General features: G+C 40.4%; 2 pseudogenes; both read right to left on the bottom strand.

The window, feature by feature from the left end:
• Positions 1-3,967: 3,967 nt before the first annotated feature.
• Positions 3,968-4,458, bottom strand: LOC123826580 (annotated as a pseudogene).
• A 309-nt stretch (positions 4,459-4,767) lies between these two features.
• Positions 4,768-20,867, bottom strand: LOC123826545 (annotated as a pseudogene).
• Positions 20,868-22,009: the final 1,142 nt, after the last annotated feature.

The raw sequence follows: 22,009 nt of genomic DNA, 5'->3' as shown, positions 1-22,009 counted from the left end.
TTCAGAATCAAAATCAATTCCTTAGCATGGAAAATAGGACCTTTGGTTATCTGACCTCTGGCTCCTCAAGCTTTAACACCAGTCATTCTCATCACTTAACCTATGTCCTACAAACATAGCATGATGTCAGCTTTGCATATTTTGAAGTACTCATCTCATGCTGGAAAATTTATATTATTTTTCCAAAACTGGGTTTAGGCATCACTGTTTTAGAACACTAACTCTGGTCTTTCCAGGCCCCTTTGGCTAAGCTCCTTCTTTCTGCATCCTGCACAAATCTCTACAATTTGTATGTTACATAACACAGTATCACAATAACATCTATTTCCTTGTGAAAATACTTTAACACATAATCTGCTTACTCGTTTATCATTCCCTTTAATGCTATCCTCTTGTCCCCTCAATGCATGACTTCTTCAAGTCAATGCCTGTTTCTTCTGCACAATTTCTGGTGCCTGGGAGAGAACCTGGCTCAAACCTGAGGATAAACAAACATTTACTGGGTAAACCAGTTCCAGAGATTAGAATAATTTCCCTTCTTTCTTTTTCCTTCTCAACCTGAAATTTGTTAAAACTAGCAGCCCAAGTGCCCATCATACATGAGTGAATTAAAAAGCTATGGTACATTTACACAGTGTAATACTACTCAGCCATAAAAAAAGGAAAGCTTACCCTAATTTATGACAGCATGGATAGACTTGGAGAACATTATGCTAAGTGAAATAAGCCAGTCAAAGAAAGACAGATACCATATGACTTCACTCATATCTGGAAGATAATGAACTAAATAAACAGGCAAAATAGAGATAGACTCGGATAGAGATCAGGCGGACAGTTATTGGGGGAGTGGAATAAAGTAACTGAGCAAAAAAGAAAAAGGAAAAATCTCAGGGACAGGAACAACAGTGTGGTGACTATCAGGAGAAGAGGAGTTGGTGGGAAAGTATAGTAGGGTACACAGGGGATAAATGGTGATGGACAGAGACTTAACTTGGGGTGGTGAACACACAATACAGTGTACAGGTGATGTGCTGTGGAATTGTGCACCTGAAACCTGTATAATTTTGTTGAGCAGTGTCACCCCAATAAATTCAATAAAAAGGAAAAAAGTGATAAAGGACATTAGTGGAAAAAATAATTGGACAGAGACTTAACTTGGGGTGGTGAATACACAATACAGTGTACAGGTGATGTGCTGTGGAATTGTGCACCTGAAACCTGTATAATTTTGTTGAGCAGTGTCACCCCAATAAATTCAATAAAAAGGAAAAAAGTGATAAAGGACATTAGTGGAAAAAATGATTGGACAGAGACTTAACTTGGGGTGGTGAACACACAATACAGTGTACAGGTGATGTGCTGTGGAATTGTGCACCTGAAACTTGTATAATTTTGTTGAGCAGTGTCACCCCAATAAATTCAATAAAAAGGAAAAAAGTGATAAAGGACATTAGTGGAAAAAATAATTATCAGATGCCCAATAACGGCCACAAAAAAAAATAAAAATAAAACCTAGGCAACCTCAAGTGGGAAAATTTTTATTTCATGAAAATGATTCCTTTTGCCACAGGTGATAAGTTCTTTAAACTATTTCTTAGGACTGGAATATCTTTTGCAGCCAACAAAGAAAATATTAAAAGTTTTAACCTTGATTGCCTAATCAAACTATATTTTGTTCTACTTAAATTATCTACCATGCTGTTCAAAACATACAAAGCATAATTAAAAATATGACTTCAAAGAAACAAAGAAAAATAATTCTTAGAACAAAATTAGAAATTGTGTAAAATTTTGGGGAGATTATTAGGTATAGTTTTGATGTAAGTAGAAGAATAAAGGAGAAAGAGAGGACATTTTTTCTCTTTTTAGAGAAAACTACACACAAAGTTTAAAATAGTTCAGGAAAACACAAATTCAAGATCTTGAGGTAGTTTAGGACTTCTGCCAAGATAAGGTGTAGGTAGACACACTTTGCCTCCATGCACAACCAAAAGAAGGACAACAATTTTAAAAACAAAAAATAACCAGAATTGCCAGAAAACTGAACTGTATGGAGGTCTGATAACCAAGAAGTTAAAGAAGAAACATTCATTCAGACTGGTAGGATTGGAGGAGCCAGGCAGCTGGGGGTAGGGAGAAGACCTGCGGCAAGGCAGCAGCTGGAGAACGAGTGGTCCCACATTTGCATGTGGACAAACTGGAAAGAACAACTGGAGAGTGAGATAGACTGTGAAACCCTGGGTCCCAGAGTGGGGAAATAAAGCCTCAAAACCTCTGGCTGTAAAAACCTGTGGGGGTTGCAGTGGCAGGAGAAACTCGCAGCCTCACAGAAGAGTAGATTGGAGAGACCCATAGGGTCCTGGAATGTACACAAAACAACCCACGCTGGAATCAGCACCAGAAGAGCCCAAATTGCTTGTAGGTAGCAGGACAAGTGACTGAAAGCTGCTGAGAGCTGAGCATCATTGTTCCACAATGCAGCAAAATGGGTTGTCCCATCCTGGCAAATACATAAAGCTCTACCCCTTACAATGTAACAGGTGCACCAAGACAAAGAAATATGGCCCAAATGAAAGAATAGAACAAAGCCCCCAAAATAAAACTAAGCAATGAAGAGGTAGACAATGCAGAGTTTAAAACACTGGTAATCAGGATACTCACAGAAATGGTTGAGTATGGTCGCAAAATGGAGGAAAAAAATGAAGGCTATGCAAAGTGAAATAAAGAAAAATATACAGGGAACCAACAGTAAAGGGGAGGAAACCAGGATTCAAATCATTGATTTGGAACAGAAGGAACAAAGATACATTCAACCAGAACAGAATGAAGAAATAAGAATTCAAAAAAAAAAATGAGGAGAGGCTTAGGAACCTCCAGGAAAACTTTAAACACTCCAATATCCGAATCTGGGGTGGGACCAGGAGGAGAAGAGGAAGAGCAAGAACTGGAAAACTTATCTGAAAAATTAATGAAGGAGAACATCCCTAATCTGGCAAAGGAGACAGACTTCCAGGAAGTCCAGGAAGCGCAGAGAGTCCCCAAAAAGTTGGAACCAAGGAAGCACACACCAAGACACATCATAATTACATTACCCAAGAATAAAGATAAGGAGGAAATCTTAAAAGCAGCAAGAGAAAAGGAGACAGTTACCTCTACAAAGGAGTCCCCATAAGACTCTCAGGTGATTTCTCAAAAGAAACCTTCCAGGCAAGAAGGGGCTGGAAAGAAGTATTCAAAGTCATGAAAGGCAAGGACCTACATCCAAGATTACTCTATTCAGTACAGCAAAGCTATCATTTAAAATGGAAGGGCAGAAAAAGTGCTTCCCAGATAAGGTCAAGTTAAAGGAGTTCATCATCACCAAGCCTTTATCATATGAAATGTTAAAGAGACTTATCAAAAAAATGATAAAAAATATGAACTTCAAAATGATGACAAACACAATTGTATCAACAACTGAACCTAGAAAAGAAAGAAAGAACAAACTAAGCAACTAGAACAGGAACAGAACCACAGAAATGGAGATCACATGGTTATCAGTAGGGAGGAGGTGGGGGAGGATGCAGGAAAAGGTACAGGGAATAGGAAGCATAATTGGTAGGTACAAAATAGACAGGGGGAGGTTAAAAATAGTATAGGAAATGGAGAAGCCGAAGAACTTATATGTATGACCCATGGACATGAACTTAGGTGGGGGAATGCTGGTGGGAGGGGAGGTGCAGGGCAGAGGGGAATAAAGGGGAGAGAAAATGGGACAAATATAATAGCATAGTCAATAAAATATATTTTTAAAAAGAGCTTGAAGCAGTTTACAATTTGTTTTTATCTATTATTTTGTCCTTTGCTTTAAAAATGAATATATTTTAATTGTTTGGTGTTAAAACGTTAGTTGTAATAAATATGCTTATATAGTTGGTATCTTTCTGTTCTTTTTCAGTATAGAAGTCTTTTATTTTTTCCACACTTATCATGCCATGAATTCTTAGGGAATGGGTTCCAACAGCTCAGGCTCCTTTTCATTAGTTCTCCCAAAGTGTGCTTCTCTGAGTGAAGCAGGCTGATGCTCCAGCTGAACCCAGGTACCTTTCTCCTTGGCTTCCTTCTTTTTCTGATCATTTTCTTCACACGTTTCAGGAAACTATCTCAACTCTTTGAGTGCTTAATATGCTCAATTTGTATATTAATTCTCTTGGCAAGAATCTTGCCCTTGTTTACAACAATGCCCACCGCATGCTGGGTGACATTCTAGACTCTTCCAGTTTTGCCATGGTGACATTTGTGGGGCACTCCTTTCTGAACAGTGCCCATTCCCTTGACATCTACGATATCACCTTTCTTGTAGATCCATATGTATGTAGCCAAAGGAACAACTCCGTGTTTTCTAAAAGGCCTAGAGAACATGTAACAGGTACCTCTCCTCTTTCCCTTTGTGTTAGTCATTTTGGCGAATTACTGGAAGATAGCAGTTCCAGCCGAAAAAAAAGTAGTTGGGTGTCTTTCTAATGAAAGTTAGCATGTCTTTACTGAGATTTTTCTCTTATTTATATATCACATATAGTAGTTTAAAATGCTGTATAAGGACAGAAAAACCCTTTAATCTTACAAGTGATCTAAAGCAATATTTGTGATTGTGATTTGCCTCAGAATATTTGAAAGTGACTGACAGATATGAAAGCTTTCCATATATTTGTTAGTCACAGTTAATCCTTAGAATAACAGATAAGGAATAAATTAAAATAGAAGGTACTTTTCTATTCATTACATTTACTAAATAAATCTCAAGTGAGCAAATTCTGATGAGCTTTGGTTTGACTTGCACACATGCAAATCTACTACCAAGGGGTCCTCTTCAATGTGAATTTTATCATGATTAGTAAGAGATGTCCTCTGGCTGAAGAGTTTCCCACATGTATTTCACTGATAGGGTTTTTCTCCAGTGTGAATTCTCTGATGTGCAATAATTGATGAGATCTGTCTAAAAGTTTTCCCACATATATTACATTTAAAGGGTTTCTCTCCTGTATGAATTATTTGATGTTGAATTAGAGCCGCACTTTGGCCAAAAGATACACCACATTCCAGACATCGACATGGTTTCTCTCCTGTATGAATTCTCTGGTGATTATTAAGGGATGAGCTACACCAGAATGTCTTCCCACACTCGTTATATTTATAGGGTCTTTCTCCAGTGTTCATTCTCTGCTGTTGAATGAGAGCTGAACTTCATTAAAAGGCTTTCCCACACAATTTACATTTACATGGTTTCTCTCCAGTATGAATTCTCTCATGAATAAGTCTAGAGTGGGAATTTAAGGCTTTACCACATTCATTACAACTATACAGTTTCTCTAGAGTATGTATTATTTGGTGTCTATTAAGTCATGAAGTGGAAGTGAAGTCTTTTCCACATTCATTACATCAATAGGGCTTTTCTCCAGTGTGAATTCTTTCATGTTGAATAAGAGATGCACTCTGACTGAAGGCTCTCCTACATTCACTACATTTAAAAGGTTTCTCTCCTGTATGAATTTTCTGATAACAAAGGAACGAGCTAGAGTTAAAGGTGTTGCCACATTCATTACATAAATAGGACTTCTTTCTGAAATGAATTCTCTGACATCCATAAAGGGATATGCTACAACTGGATGCCTTCCTACCTGGATTATATTTATGGGGATTCTCTTGAACATGGGTTTTTGGGGTTTTTGTTTTTGTTTTTTTGTTTTGGGGGTTTTTTGGTGTAAAAAGAAGGTCAGATCTCCTGGTGAAGGATTTACCACATTCTTTACATCTATAGGATTTTTCCATAGTGTAGGTTCATAGGTGTTTACAAAGGGATGTGCTATGACTGAAGGCTTTCCCACATTCTTTACATATATAGGGTTTCTCTATAGTATGTGTTCTTTGATGTTGAATAAGAGCTGAATTTTGGCTGAAGGCTTTCCAACATTCTTTATATTTAAATAATTTCTCTCCAGAATGGTTTTTCTGATGTTTATAAAGGAATGAACTCTGAATGAAGGCCTTTTCACATATATTACATTTATAACCTTTCTCTGCTATCTTAATTTTTGGTTGATTAAGCAAATTTGAATTCTGCTTAAATCTGTTTCTTTGTATTTCATATTTTGAGGGTGTTTTATCTCTAGCAACCTTCTATTGCTTAACAAAGAGATTTCAGACTGAAATTTTGACCAAAGTCAATATTTTTATGGTTTCTTTCTACAAGGCTGATTTTCTTATGGGTGATTGAAATTATTTGTAAACTTTCATTTTTGTTCCTCTGCTTCTTTAGTTTGTCTTTGTACATGCATGGTTTTTCTGATAAGAAATTCCAGAGTTCATCTCTTTTGAGTCTTTTCCTTCTCAGCCCCCAAAATGATGAGTCTTATGTTTGCATTGGTTTTGTGGTTTTAGGACTGCTTTTATTTCCTGGAAAAAGAAAAAAACTGCCAATGACTCATGTGGTTGGCTAAGACTAAATCTGTAGAAAGAATAAATATTAATATATAAATAAGGGCTTGCTTTCTGGCTAATACATATTAGCAAGATGAAAAAATAAGAAATTAACACTGTATAAGACAGTAAAAGAATAAAGCTCATTTATGGAAGATGAGACTGTGACAGTACCCAGGAGAATAGAGAATAGAGAGAGGAGCTAGGAGTATGAATTTGGATGTGCAGTTTGGTATCTGAAGTCTATGATAGACTTGCAAATTATCTCCATAATATGGGTCTCATTTCTGCAATAATTTCCAATCTTAAATGTCTTGTCTCTTATTCCAACATGCTCAAACTTTCTGTAGGCTTCAGATGCAGTTCCAGTGTTAACTCATCTCTACACCCTTCTTGACTAAGCTCCAACAATCCATTCCCCTTATTATACCGCTTACTACAGTACATTATAATGTATGTACCTAATGGGAAAAATATGAATGTATCCAGAGACAATGACAAAAACTTTTTTTAAGTCAGCACCAGTGATAATAAAATGTTCAAGAAAATAGGAAATTAGGGATGCTTCCTCAACATAAAATAGTTCTAAAGTCTATTAGAACTATTCTAATAGTTCTACTTGAGATTCCTATCTTAATTAATGAAGAAACACTAGAGGCATTTCCACCATGGTCAAGAACAGGACAATGATGCCCATTATTTTCACTTCTAATCAACAGTCTACTAGATGTTTTATCCAATACAATTACACAAAATTGTGTAAAATCAATTAGAGGCATAAAGAAGAAATAAAATTACCTCAGTTTGCTGATGATATAATACTATATATTTTTTTAAGAATTTTATTTATTTGTTTGTTTGTTTGTTTGTTTTTAGAGAGGAAGGAAGGGAGAGAGGCACGGGAACATCATTCAGATGCCTTCCATATGTGCCCTGACTGGGGACCAAATCTGCAACCCAGGCATGTGCCCTGACCGGGAATTGAACCAACAACCTTTTGCCTTGCTGGACAACACCAAACCAACTGAGCTATGCCAGTCAGGGCTATAATACTATATTTTAAAATCAGAGAATCAATGGTAACAGTTGGTCAGTAATGTAGCATGATATAAAATCAACACACTCAAATCAATAACCTTTATTTATTTTAACAAAGAATTTCAAGAATATATAAGAAACATGAAAAACAAAAAATGAAAAAAATTGCAAAAGATAAAGTGCACCTAAACAAAAAGAAACTCTATTTTTTCTTTTTAATGAAATTATTGGAGTGATATTGGTTAATAAAATTACATGGGTTTGAATTGTACAATTCTATAATACACTATCTCTATATTGTATTGTGTCCACCACACAAAGTAGTCTCCTTCCATCACCATTTATTCACCTTATACCCTCTTCTACTTCCTCCCACCCCCTTTTCTGTCCAGCAATCACCATACTGTTGTAGATGTTTTTTGTTTGTTTTGCTTAATCCCTTCACCTTTTTCGTCCAACCCTGCAACCCTCTTCCCCTCTGAGAGCTCAGACTGTCCTTTGTATCTATGAGTCTGTTTGTATTTTGTTCAGAAACTCTTCTATTCCCTAAACAACAAAACAAACAAGCAAGCAAAATATAACCAGAGACTTGGAAATAAAGAACAAAGTGACAGTAACTAGAGCGGAGAAAGGAGGGGGATAATGGGGCAAAGAAGGGGAAGGGTTATCAAGGAACATGTATAAAGGACCCATGGACAAAGACAACAGAGGAGGGGGGATTGACTGTGGGTGGGTAGGGCGGGGGAGAGTAATGGAGACAAAATGGTGACAACTGTAATTGAACAATAAAAAAAGAAATGCTCCTATTCTTTTCAAGATTTTATTTATGTATTTTTAGTCAGAGGGGAAGGCAGGGAGAAAGACAAGGAAAGAAACATCAATGTGTGGTTGCTTCTCATGTGCCCCCTACTGGGGACCTGGCCCACAACCTAAGCATGTGCCCTGACTGGGAATCAAACCAGCGACCCTTTGGTTTGAGAGCGGGTACTGAATCCACGGAACCACACCAGCCAGGGCGAAACTCTTCTATTCTTGAATAGAACAATTCAATGTTATAAAATATAAAGATATTTTAAATAAAATATATAAAGATTATTTATTTTAAATCCTGCATAAAGAGCAAGATTTCTCAACCTCAGCTGACATTGTAGGCTGGATAATTCTTTGTGTCCGGCTGCCCAATGCATTAGTACACACCCTTTCCACCACTCTTCCCACCCCCAAGTAGTTACAAGCAAAAATGTTTCAAAACATTGACAAAAGACCCCTGGTAGAGAACCACTGAAATAAATGAAACAAAAATAACAATAAGTTAGTAACTGTTGAAACTGGATGATACATAGAAATTTTTTGTACTATGCTCCCTATCCTTGCAACATGAGTGAGCAGGTTAATCTTTTTTCTTCTTATAGACCATATCTAACAATAGAGATGCAACTTTAAAATTCAGGCTACTTTATTTTTGATTTGGCATATTTTACTGAATTTGTTTGGATGACAAACAAAACCATACAGATAATAAAACCATACAGATCCAAGTGTACACCTATAACACATCATCTGCATACTGTATCATGCACCCACTACCCAGGGTTTTTCCACCACACTTATCCCCCACTTTGCCCTCTTCCACCTCTCCTCACCCCCTTTCATTCTGGTCATCACCATACTGTGGTTTGTCTTTGTTGTTGTTGGTTTTTGCCCATTCCCTTCACCTTTTTCACCCAGTTCCCCAACACCTCTCCTTTGACAGCTGTCAGTCTGTTCTATGTATCTACAAGTTTGTTTCTATTTAGTTAATTAATTTTCTTCATTAGATTCCACATACAAGTGAAACCACATGGTATTTGTGTCACTATAACTGACTATTTGACTTAAGAAAACATTCTCTGGGTACACTCATGCTATCACAAAGGGTAAGATTTCCTTCTTTTGTACAACCAAATAGTATTCCATTGTGTAAATGTACCATGTACATTTTTTTAAATGTACTTTTTTATCCACTTCTCTAAGGATGGGCACTTGGCTGCTTCCAAATCTTGGCTATTGTAAGTAATGCAGCAATGAACCTAGGGGTGCATATATTCTTTCAAATTAGTGTTTCCATTTTCTTCAGATGTATTTCCAGAAGTGGAACCACTGATTCAAAACACAGTTCCATTTTTAATTTTTTTAGGAAATTCCATGTTTTCCACAGTGGCTGCACCAATCTGCATTCCCACCAATAGTACATGGGGGGTCTGTTTTCTCCACACTCTCACCAAAACTTGTTTATTGATTTATTGATGATAGCTATTCTGACAAGGGTAAGTTGGTATCTCATCATAGTATTAATTTGATTACTATGACCTTGCAGTATAGTTTGTTATCAGGTAGTGTGATACCTCTTTGTTCTTCCTCGACATTGTTGACATTGTTGGGGGTCTTTTTTCGTTCCATATAAATTTTTCAAATATTTGTTCTAGTTCTGTAGGCTATGCCATTGTATTTTGACAGGACTTGTGTCCAATCTCTAGAGTGCTTTTGGTAGTATGGACATTTTAATTATGTGAATTCTTCCTATCCATGAATACAGTACATGCTTCCACTTATTTGTTATCTTCTTTAATTTCTTTCTTCAGTATCCTGTAATTATCCAAGTGCAGGTCTTTTACCTCCTTGATTAAATTTATTCCTGGGTACATTATTTTTGTTAGAATTATAAATGGGATTGTTTTCTTAGGTTCCCTTTCTATAGTTCATTATCAGTGTTTCTGAATATTAATTTTGTATCCAGCTACTTTATTGAATTCAGTTATCAGGTCTAGGTGGTGGTGGTTGTTGTTTGGTGGAGTCTTTAGGGTTCTCTTTGTACAGTATCATGTCACCTGCATAAAATAACACATTTACTTCTTCCTTTCCAAGTTGGGTACCTTTTATTTTTTCTTGTCTGATTGCTTCACTAAGACTTTCAGTACTATGTTGAATAAATGGTGAAAGCAGACATCCCTGTCTTGCTCCTGATCTTAAGAAAAACACTTTCAGGTCTTGCCCATTGAACATGATGTTACTGTGAGTTTGTCATATATGGCCTTTATTATATTGAGGTATGTTCCCTTTTTCCCCACTTCGCTGTGAGTTTTTATCATAAATGTATGCTGGATTTTACCAAATGCCTTTTCTGCATATATTGATATGATCCTGTCATTTTTATCCTTCATTTGTTTATGTGACCTATCATGTTTATTAATTTGTGAATACTGTACCACCAAAGGAATAAATACCATTTGATCATGGTATATGATAGTTTTAATGTATTGCTCTATCTGGTTTGCTAATATTTTCTTGATGATTGTAGCATCTATATTCATCAGGGATACTAGCCTATAATTTTCTTTCTTTGTAGTGTCTTTATCTGGTTTTTGAATTAGAATAATTCTGGCCTTGTAAAATGAGCTTTGGAGTCTTCCCTCCTCTTGAATTTTTTAACATAGTTTTTAAAAGACAGGTGTTACTTCTTCTTTGAATGTTTGGTAAATTCACCAAACAGATATGAAGCCATCTGGCCCAGGACTTTTATTTGTCAGGAGTTTTTTTTATTACTGCCTTGATTTCATTAGTTGTAACTAATCTATTCATATTTCTTGATTCTTCCTGATTCAGTTTTAGAAGATTGTATGTTTCCAGGAATTTATCAACTTCACTCAGGTTGTCCTATATCTTTGCATGTAGTTGTTTGTAATATTTTCTTACAATTCATTGTTTTTCTATAGTGTCTGTTGTTACTTTTCTTTCATTTCTGATTGTATTTATTTGAGACCTCTTGTTTCCTTTTTTATTCATACTTTTAAAAGATTTTACTTTTTAGAGAGAGGGGAAAGGAGGGTGAAAGAGAAGGAGAGAAACATCATTTGATTGCCTCTTTCACATTCCCAACCAAAGACTTTGCCCACAACCCAGGCATGTGCCCTGATCAGGAATCAAACCAGCAACCTTTCAGTTTGTGGGATAATGCCCAACCCACTGGAATCATACCAGTCAGGGCTCTCTTTTTTTGAGTCTAGTTAAAGTTTCATCATTCTTGTTTATCTTTTCAAAGAATCAGCTCTTGGTTTCATTGATCTTTAGTACTTTTTTGTGTGTCTCTATTTCATTTATTTACACTCTAATGTTTGTTATTTTCTTCCTTCTACTTACTCTGGGCTTTTCTTTCTTTTTCTGATTCTTTTCATGTAGGGTTAGATGATTTGAAATTTTTTTTGCTTCTTGAGACAGAAAGTCCAGGAGATTTATGGGCCTTGTTTTTGTAAAAGCTCAAGTGAGAGGGGCAGGGCAGTGAGGATTCAACTGGTTTCCAGAAGGATGCCAGCGGCTAAGCCTCATTTGCTTCCAATAATGGGGAATCTCATGATCAGGTACTTAGCTGGTGATGCATACCTTCTTTGTTCCACCATAGGTAGTGGCTTAGGTCCTCCATGTCCCAGTACATCCTAACAGATTGGTTTGTTTACATTCTAGGACCCTGTGAGCCCCTCCAACACGCTGACCTATAAGACTGGGAGTTTCTCCCACTACTGCAAACCCCACAGGTATTCACAGCCAGAGGTTTTTAGGCTATATTTATCCACACTGGGACCCTGGCTGCATGGCCTGTCTTGCTCCCCAGTTATTCCTCCTGGTTTATACACATGCGAATATGGTACCATCTAGTCCACCAGCCACTACCTTGCTGAGCGTCCTCTCTGCTCTGACTTCCTGTCTCCTCCCCTCCTACCGGTCTGGATGAATGTTTCTTCTTTAACTCCTTGGTTGTCAGACATCCATACAGTTCGATTTTCTGGCAGTTCTGGTTGTTTTTGTTTTTAAATTTGTTGTTGTCCTTCTTCTGGTTGTGCAAGGAAGCAAAGCATATTTACCAATGCCTCCACCTGCTGTATACTAATATTTTAAAAATTCATTTGGAGAGACCTGCATTTTGAGGGATTCTAAGATGGCTGTGGAGCAGATAGAAAGCACAGTCATCTCCTTCTAGTGCCAAACTGGATTTACAGCTAAATTATAGAACAATCAACCTGAATCACCAACTGAGGGACAGCTGAACAGGAGCATTATAACAAAGGATTTACAGAAGAACCACACAAACTGGTAAAAAGGGCAGGGGTGCAATTAGGGCTGCCCCTGCACACACATGCATTGGCTGAGAAATCAGAGGGATATCTCAACTGTGAAAGTTCCCCCTGAAGAGGGTCCAACCCCAAGCCAGGATCCCCAACCCAGAGCACAACAGTGGGAAAGAGAAGCCTGCATAGCACCTGGCATTGAAAATCAGTGGGGACTCTGCTGGGAAGAAGATGTAGTCTGCTAAAATCCTCAATGCTCTCCTCAAGGGCCAATGAACAGGAGCTTGCTCTTGGACACTCACCGAGAGTCTGGTAAAGGGAAGGTGACTCAGGTCATATGAGAATCATAAAGAGAAGATCTGGGTGGCAAGCCCCTGAGGACAGATCTGGACAGTCAGACACTGAGGTCCTTCTCCTGAATCCATATTCTACACTACCTTCAGATACCATCTTCCAGGGCCAAGCACTCCTATTCTTACAGCACCAGCCTGGGGAGTGTAGTAACTTGGATTTCCAACTACTGGTGACATCACCCTGCCAAGCTCGAGTCCTGCAGAGAAGTCTGTTGGCTGCACTCAAAATGGATCTTTGGTGTACTCTTTCTCAGGAGAAGCTCTAGGCAGACTCTCAGACAGTCATTAAGCTGTGTGACTTTGGAATGGGGACCAGTCTTGCCCCCCTTTTGTCAGCTCAGCTGGTATCAGTGCCAACTGGAAATTGTGTTGATCTTTCCTCCCAAGTCCCAGTGGCCTACCTCTGGCCTACCTCTGCTGAACTCAGTTCAGTGGTAGAAGGGAGTGCTGCTAAAAGCTGGGACTTTCAGAGAGTGTTTCCCTTGGAGGCTCTTGTCCAGGACTCAGATGAGTGCTGGGTTTTGAGCCTGCAGAGTAGGGGAGGACAAGAGGTGAAATGCTTGCCTTTCTCCTTCATGCTCGGCTAGTACCATCCCAAAAGGGAGACTCTTTGGTCTGTTTTCCCAAGTTATGGTGGCTTCATCCTGCTTGCATCCTGCTTGCTCCTGAGCTTGCTCCTGCAGTAGGGATGGCTGGCTGCACCCAACCTGAACCTGTGGTAAACTCTTCTTGGGGGAGCTAGGGTTGAAGATTCTGGCAGAGACTGAGTGATGAGACTCTGGGACAGACTGAGAAATATGGCTCTGGAGTAAGGGCTACTTTGTCCTCATTGAGTACCTGACCATACTGGCCCCAAATAGGAGACCCACTAGCCCTGTTCTCGCAATCCCAGTCAACTTGCACTACTGAGCTTGTGGCCATTCTGGGCCCACTCTACAGTCCTACTTGAGAGGCTCTGAAGGAAGACCAGGCAACCTCAGTGGGTGCAGAGTGGCCTACAAGTGTAGATGGACCTTAGGGAGCCTTGCAGCATTCATTGGTTTGCCCACAGCTCAGAAATGAAGGAAGCTGAAGCTTCTACACATCCCAGCACCTCACACACACACCCAGGCCTAGTTTAGACAGCCACAAACAGTGAATAATGTGGTAGCTCCATACAGGCAGACCAATGCTGGTTACACACAAGGTCTAACATTGACCTACGCCTGAATCTTGCCCAAGTGGACACAGAACCAACACAACCAGCAGAGGGTTTCACACTACACCAGTACTCAACCCAGCTAACCACACCCAAAGAGGAATTCCAGCATGCACCAGACCCTGCTGGGAACAACTCTGCCTCAAGCAGTAGCTTCTGCACAGTGACTCACATGCTGACTATAGTCTATCATTATAGTCAGCCATCTTGAGGATTAACACTACCCACAAATGGGCCAACAGCATTCAAGACTCACCTACAACAGGAGGGCACACATAACCTACACAAGAAACATTCCTAGAGCAACCAGTTCAGGTGATGTTCAAGACTGGACCACTGAGCCCCAAAAGACATGTACATTGTAGAGCTGTCATAACAAGTTTTGGAGTCATAACATATCTACCTAATATACAGAAACAAAAAAAAGAAAGAGACAAAATGGGGAGACAAAGAAACATATCCCAAATGATAGCTCAAAAGAAGTCTCCAGAAAAAGAATTAAATGAAATGGAAGCAACCAAGATATCACATGCAGAGTTGAAAACAATTATAAGGCTGCTCAAGGACCTTAGGGGAAGAATGGATGATCTCAGTGAGAACTTAAACAAAGAGATAAGTAGGCATTAAAAAGGACACAGAAACTATAAAAAAGAACCATTCAGAAATGAAAACTATAATATCTGAAATGAAGAATACACTAGAAGGTTACATGAAGCAGTGGGCTGAATCAGCAATTTAGAAGACAAAATAACAAAAACACACAACTACTCTATCCAGCAAGACTGTTGTTTAACATTGAAGGTGCAATAAAGAGCTTCCCAGACAAAAAGAAGCTATTACCACCAAACCAATACTGCAAGATATGTAAAAGGGTCTTCTTTTAAGCAGAAGAAAGACAAAAAATAGAAATAGAGAGGAACACAGGCATGAAGAATAAGATGGCAGTAAATAAGAACCTATTGGTAATAACTTTAAATGAGAATGGATTAAATGCTTCAATCAAAAGGCATAGGATTAGCTGAAGGATAAGAAAACATGACCCATACATATGCTGTCTACAAGATACAGACTGAACCTGAAGGGATAGCAAAAGATATTCCATGCAAATGCAAAAAAGCTGGGGTAGCAATACTATTCTCAGACAAAATAGACTTCAAAACAAAGGTCATAACAAGAGACAGATAAAGGACTTTACATAATACTAAAGGGATTGATAGCATAAGAGGATATAACCCTTGTTAAACATATATGTATTCAACATAGGAGCACCTAAACATATAAAGCGAATCTGGTATACATAAAGGGAAAGAATTAAAATAAAGAACCATCGCTCAGAACCATCAGAAATCTAGTTGAATGGAAGACTGACAACTATGGATTAAAGAAACTACATCCATCCAGACTGGTAGGAGGGACACAGACATGGAATGGGCAAGTCCCTCACCCATGTATGGTGAATAAAAATTCAGAAGGGATATCTCAGGAGTGAGGAGTCCCAGCATCACACCAGGCTCCCCAGCCCAGGGTTCCAGTGCCAGGAAGATAAGTCCCCAGAAGTTCTGGCTGAAAAAAACCAGCAGGGATTGAGTTGAAAGAAAGCCCCAAGCAGTTCCTTTTAAAGAACCCACACAGGTACTCACCCTACTCAAGACTCACTCCCTCTGAGCTCTAGCACTGGGGTAGCAGCTTGAAAGGCACCAGTGGCATACAGGGAGAAATTGAATTGTCTGGCATTAAAGCGAACAGAGGCCACTGTCCCCTTTCTGGACCCTCCCACCACAAAGCTCCACAGCCAGCAAGCTGGTGCCGTATCCGAGACTCCATCAACCTGCCTAACATTGACCTGCCTTGGAGGATTTGCCCCACCCAACTTACAGGTCCACCCATGCTGCTTTTCCATATGAATGGCTGGTCTTAGTTCATGGTGCACAACTTCCTAAATCCTATCAAACAAGCAAAAGCTGGCCTCAGTGAGCCCCAGGCCCAACACTGGCAACAGCCAGGCTAGATTCACAATTTGGCTTTGCCTGGAAATCTCCAAGCCCAGCATAAGTAGTAGCCATCTCAGCTTGCTTACAGCTCAGGCAGGGAGCCACTAGGCAAAACATAGGCAGGGGCTGACCTTGGCCTGCAACACCCAGGAAACCCCAGGGCCAGTGTACCCAGTAGACACCTACAGACCATGTCAGAGCACCACCACCCTGCCCCAGCACAGCTGTTCTTCCACAGAGGGTGGATATTTGTGGGAAGTGGTCACAGCCAATACTTACAGCTGGCTGGCCTGGATAAATCCCTCCCATTGACTGGCCAACAGCAACCAAGGCTCAACTACAAGAGGAGGGTGTACTCAGCCCACACGAAGGGTGTACCTTGAGTTCCTAGCTTATAGGGGAGTTTGTGCCACTGGACTTTACAGGACACCTACTAAATTAGGGCACATGACCTAACCCATAGAAACAAACACCAGGAGGCTGCCAAAATAAGAAGACAAATAAACATGGCCCAAATGAAAGAACAGATCAAAACTCCAGAAAAAGAGCTAAATTAAATGTAGATAAGCAATCTACAAGATGCAAAGTTTAAAACACTAGCTATAAGGGTGTTCAAGGAACTAAGTGAGGATTATAACAGCATAAAAAAAATATCCTATCAGAAACACAGAATATACTCATTGAAATAAAGAACAATTTACAGGGAAACAACAGTAGAGTGGATGAAGCTGAGAATCAAATCAATGATTTGAAACATAAGGAAGCAAAAAACAACCAATCAGAATAACAAGAAGAAAAAGAATCCAAAAAACATGAAGATAGTATAATCCAAAAAATGACGACAGCCTCTAGGACAACTTCAAGAAGTCCAATGTGTGCATCATAGGGGTGTCTGACAGAGAAGAGAAAGAAATTGGAAATGTATTTTAGAAAATAGTGAAAGAAAACTTCCATAATTTGGTAAAGGAAATAGACATGCAAGAGCAGGAAGCACAGAGAGTCCCAAACAAGATGGATGCAAAGAGGCCAACTCCAAGACACAGCATAATTAAAATGTCAAAGGCTAAAGATAAAGACAGAATCTCAAAAGCAACAAGAGAAAAGAGGTTAGTCATCTACATGGGAATTCCCATAAGATTGTCAGATGATTTCTCAAAAGAAACTTTGCAGGCTAGAAGGGATTGGCAAGAAATATTCAAAGTCATGAAAAGCAGGGATCTATAGCCAAGACTGCTCTACTCATTTAGAGTAATTAACCCATGAGAGCTCTATCCATTGCTCTAGCAAAAATACGATTTAGAATTGGGCAGATAAAGAGCTTCCCAGTCCTTGACATTCCTTGGAGGGAACTCTGTCCATGTCTGGTGCTCTCTTTCTGACCGTATGCTAGAGCAGGGTCACACCACAGCTTCTTCAGCTGTGCCCTTACTGAAGGACATTAAATTGTTTCTGATTTGGACCAATTCTTTTTAAATATCAAGGACCATATAATTCTTCTGCTTAAAATCCTTTGACTATCCATTGAATAGTTCATATCTCTAAGAGCCATACTAAAACACTTTATAACAGGGCCCCCATCAAGTTTTCTAAAATTGTTTCCCCTGAGCCTCAATCAGAATGAACTACTTGCAAGTCCTTGAATACGCCATGTTTGCCGAATGAACACATGAGAATGTTGCTCCTCTGAAACAATAGAAAAGAACAAGAAGAGAGATCCTAACCAATTCATTTGTGAAGTAATTACCAGGGCAAAAAAAAAGACACTCGTGTCTGGGGTCCTCAGCATCCCCTTCTCCAGCACTTCCTGAGAACTGAGAACCCTCGAGAAATTTTCCCAGCAATGACCATAGTCCACACACTACACCATCGATTGTTAACCAGACTGTTGCCTGGAAGGACTCCCAGGCCCCTCAGCCCCACTCACCAAGAGAGGAGCTTCCAGGACATTTCTCCTCTGCCTTCCAGAGCTCTTCTCCTTACTGCAACAGGGAGATAACTTTTGGTTTGGGAAATGGGAGTCCTGCTCACAAACAAAGAGGAAAAGAAAATGCCTTGGTTTTGTTTTGACACAAAGAGCTATCCAAGAGTGGAAAAAGCACGGAGGATACAAAAAGTTTCAGTGGGGTGCTCAAGTTGTGCCCCCACAACAAGAGAGGTGTGTTAGAAAGGGCCTTATAGGACACGACTATGTAATAATTAAGTGTATGTTAGGAATATATAAACACACAACCTGAACAGGGCTTTCTATAGATGATGGAATGTTAAATGTGTAGACCAAATTAAAACTTGTAAACAGGTATCTATCGAAAGGATTATATACCAAGCAGCTCATTTAAAATGAAAAAAAAAAATACTACCTAAATCCTTTCAAAGATGGACTATACAATGTCTACCTGGCTGGAAAGAGAATTGAGAAAGGCAAGAGGCAGGTCAACAGAGAGAATGAGGGACACTGTCTGCTGGGAGGTGAGCAAACAAAATCACAGAACAATCACAATGGGAAAACACCCAGACAGTCCCATCCCTGGGGCAATTCCATGCCTACAAAGGGTAAAAAGTTTTAAATATTTATGGAGATCCAATGTGTACAACCCTAAGGTAAAATAATAAAAGTTTCAGAAGATGACCTATGGCTTTTATCCAGGGACACGGGTGCTGACTTACCCCATTTCTGAATTCTGCATCTACAGGGACAATGTCCTTACCCAGTAAGACCAGGTGACCATAGCTCTCCAGCATCACATCCTGGTACAGGCTTCTCTGAGAAGGACACAGCTGTCTCCACTCATCCCAGGTAAAGAGCATAGCCACATCCTCAAATGTCACAGACACCCTCCATGACAAGCCATCCCAGCCTGCCAGGACCCCACCACAGAATAAAGAGGGCAGTGGTGGGCTACATAAAATGCTTCTGATATTTTTCTGGGTTCTGAAGGCTCCAGGTCATTTGTTTACAGAGTAATCAATCAGTGACAAAAATATACTGAACAGCATGAGGTATGAACCAGGCCCTGTGTCAGTGGCATTAAGGCCATTAGTGAAAGTGTCAATTAGAATAATTTCTGTGATGGCACTTAGACAATATTTGTTGACTTAAAAAGACATCCATAACAGTATTAAGTACAAAGAGCAGGTTACATATCAGTCGGTAATTTGTTCCCAATTTTTCCTTTATTTTATTAAATTTATTGGGGTGACACTGGTTACTAAGATCATACAGGTTTCAGGCATTCGATGATACATGATCTGTATATTGCATTATGTGTGCACCACCCAAAGTCAAATCATCTTCTGTCACCAAATATTTGGTGTTCCCTTTTTTCTTAAATTATGAGTACACAGAAAAAATTATATGTGATGCTGAGAGATACATCACAAATGACTAACAGCAATTATCTCCAGATGGTGGGGTGAAGAGTAATTTTACTTTTTTGGTATATATGGAAAAAAAGTACATACAAGCAACACATGTATACACACAAATATATATGAGGTCTGCCCAGAAAAAGTCCATCTATTGTTAATATAACAAGAACAGTTTGTGTAACATCAATGTAACCTGGAAGCCAAGGAGAGTGGACTGAAATGCACATGTGTGAACAATGACGACTTCACTGTACTAGTCAGTTGTGGGGGGGCTCCACCTGCAGGACCCGCCCCCCCAGCCACCACGGATGAGAACAAGTCTACTAAGACATGATCTGTTTGTGGAAGAAAGGTGACCGATCTCTCAAAGGAGAAGGGCCAAAAGCCTTTTCCTCAATGGGCTTTTATTGGGTTCATTTTGCACAAGAATACAGGTAAAGCTCATTAATCATTGTCAGGCAGTAAGGATCAAACAATAGATAACAAAGAACTCAGAGGGCCTATTTTGAGTCAGGGTCAGATAGCTAAAGAGCCATAAAACTTTGAGGAACAAACTCACTTCTTGCTTGGACTCTTATCATTTAATTGAGAGCAATCTAAACCAAGCAGTTTTCACAGGATTTTACATATTCTTTCTTAGGCCTGATCAACCAGGGAACCTGCCCTTTCCAGCACAGGGTTGCACCTACCACAGGCATTGTTTCAGGCTTAAGGCATTGTTTCAGGCTTAAGTCAGGCAAGGGAAGTAAGGCAGCCAAGAGATTAGGAGACTTCTTGAAGACAGAATGAGGACTCAGGCTATGCCAAAGCCAAGGAGCAAGGGTCCAGCACCCCCTTTTGCTATAGCCCCCCAAGTCCTTCCCTGGGGCCTCCCCGTGATCGTGCCTGTCTTAAGTCATTCCCCACTTGGGGAATCTAACCAATCATTGGCTAACCGATCAAGCACTGGGGGCCAGGCAGGGTGAAGAAAAAGGAGCAGAAGCAGCACTCCTACCAGAGAGATAACCTTTGTCTCGTTAGTGGCTTATGGTCCAAAGGCCTTAGCCATGGGGGCAGGGGTGGGGGGTGGAGGCAGTTACAGCTTCTAAAACCAGGCAGGGCGGTTCCCAACAGTCAGTGGCAGTGATGGACGCATTGAGTGAGCATGTGTACTGTGTGGCCATCGCATTCAAAATGACTGAGCAAGTAAAGCAACGAATCCACATCCAATTCTGTATTAAAGCTTGAACATTCCTCCGAGGAAACTATTCATATGATTCAGAAGGCTTTCAGGGATGATGCAAAGGAACTTTGCCAAGGGTGATGTTTGTTCTGTCCCCAAGTGATATAAGACGTGCAGCATCTTACCTGTCAAATTTGGAATCATGCAGTGAATTGAGACTAATGAATAAAAGCATGTCTATTAGGGAAAGAAAAGGGGACCGCTAGACCTGGATTGGGGGAGGAGGCAAGCATTCACTACAGAATCCACCATCCACCAGGGTGGAGCAACTCTTCCAAGGGAAAAGGCCTTGGCCTCCAAACCCTGGGGAAGATTGCATTGGGTAGAGAACTTCAGTTCGAGTGAAAACAGAAAACAAACAAAAACAAATAAAGAACAACAGCAATCTGTCCCTAAGATCTGAGATACAGTGAACTCACCTGACAGCTTGCTTCCCTTTGTTCAGGAGCCATGTCCTCCTTCCCTGCCCTTCCCCCTGAAGGTGGGCAGAGTCTCCAGAAGGTAGATCTTAGAGAAGAAAACGGAAGCAAGGAGAGAGAAGCCCCTTCTACTTTCCACCCCCAAAATCAGCAGCTCTCAAATCCTTAGGCCACCTAAGAATGCCCCACGTGCCCTCAGAGAGAGAAGTCAGAAGGAACCAGGGGCTCTGAAAGGACCTGGCACGGATCAGCAGCAGTAGCAGTAGCAACGAATTGGAGCCTCGCCCCTAGCCATGCCCCGCCTGCGTCATTCAGTCCCACAGCACCTAGGGCACCGTCAGCACCCCAGCTTTACAGACCAGGATACTGAGGGCACAGTGGGAGCTGCACACACTCACAAAGCCGGCGAGGGTGGCAAGGGCTCCCACCACGGCTCCAGCACATCCCATCAGGCCTCACTGAGCACTTGTGACAACTTTCTCCACCGCAAGCTTTTCCCACCCAACACCCCACCTCCACCCCCCGTCTCCGTCAAGGAATCAATTTCCAGACATTTAGAGAAAACTGCTTTGAAAAGGGTAAACATCCGCTTTGCTAAGGTGGAGACATGGGGGGGGCGGAGCTCTCTGAGGAGTGGGCACAGGAAACAAAGATCCGGGTCAAGGTCCTGACTCTGCCATTGCGGAAAGCCAGCAACTCCTCATTCTGCCCAGATGAGAAGAATAGTGGCGGGGGGATTAGGGGCTGCACTAATGCCCGGTCCCCACCCCCACAAACTCCAGAGGGCAGTGGTGGCAGCCGGGAGGGGAGGAAACACCTTTCCTCTCCTTCACTGAGGGCAGGCAGCGGACTCAAAGGCCGGCAGGG

This window comes from Phyllostomus hastatus, unplaced genomic scaffold (genome assembly GCF_019186645.2).
Source record: "Phyllostomus hastatus isolate PE091 unplaced genomic scaffold, TTU_PhHast_1.1 phas_contig_81, whole genome shotgun sequence".
NCBI classification, from domain to species: domain Eukaryota; kingdom Metazoa; phylum Chordata; class Mammalia; order Chiroptera; family Phyllostomidae; genus Phyllostomus; species Phyllostomus hastatus.
The sequence above is the reverse complement of the archived record's forward strand: the minus strand, read 5'-3'. Positions and strand labels throughout refer to the sequence as shown.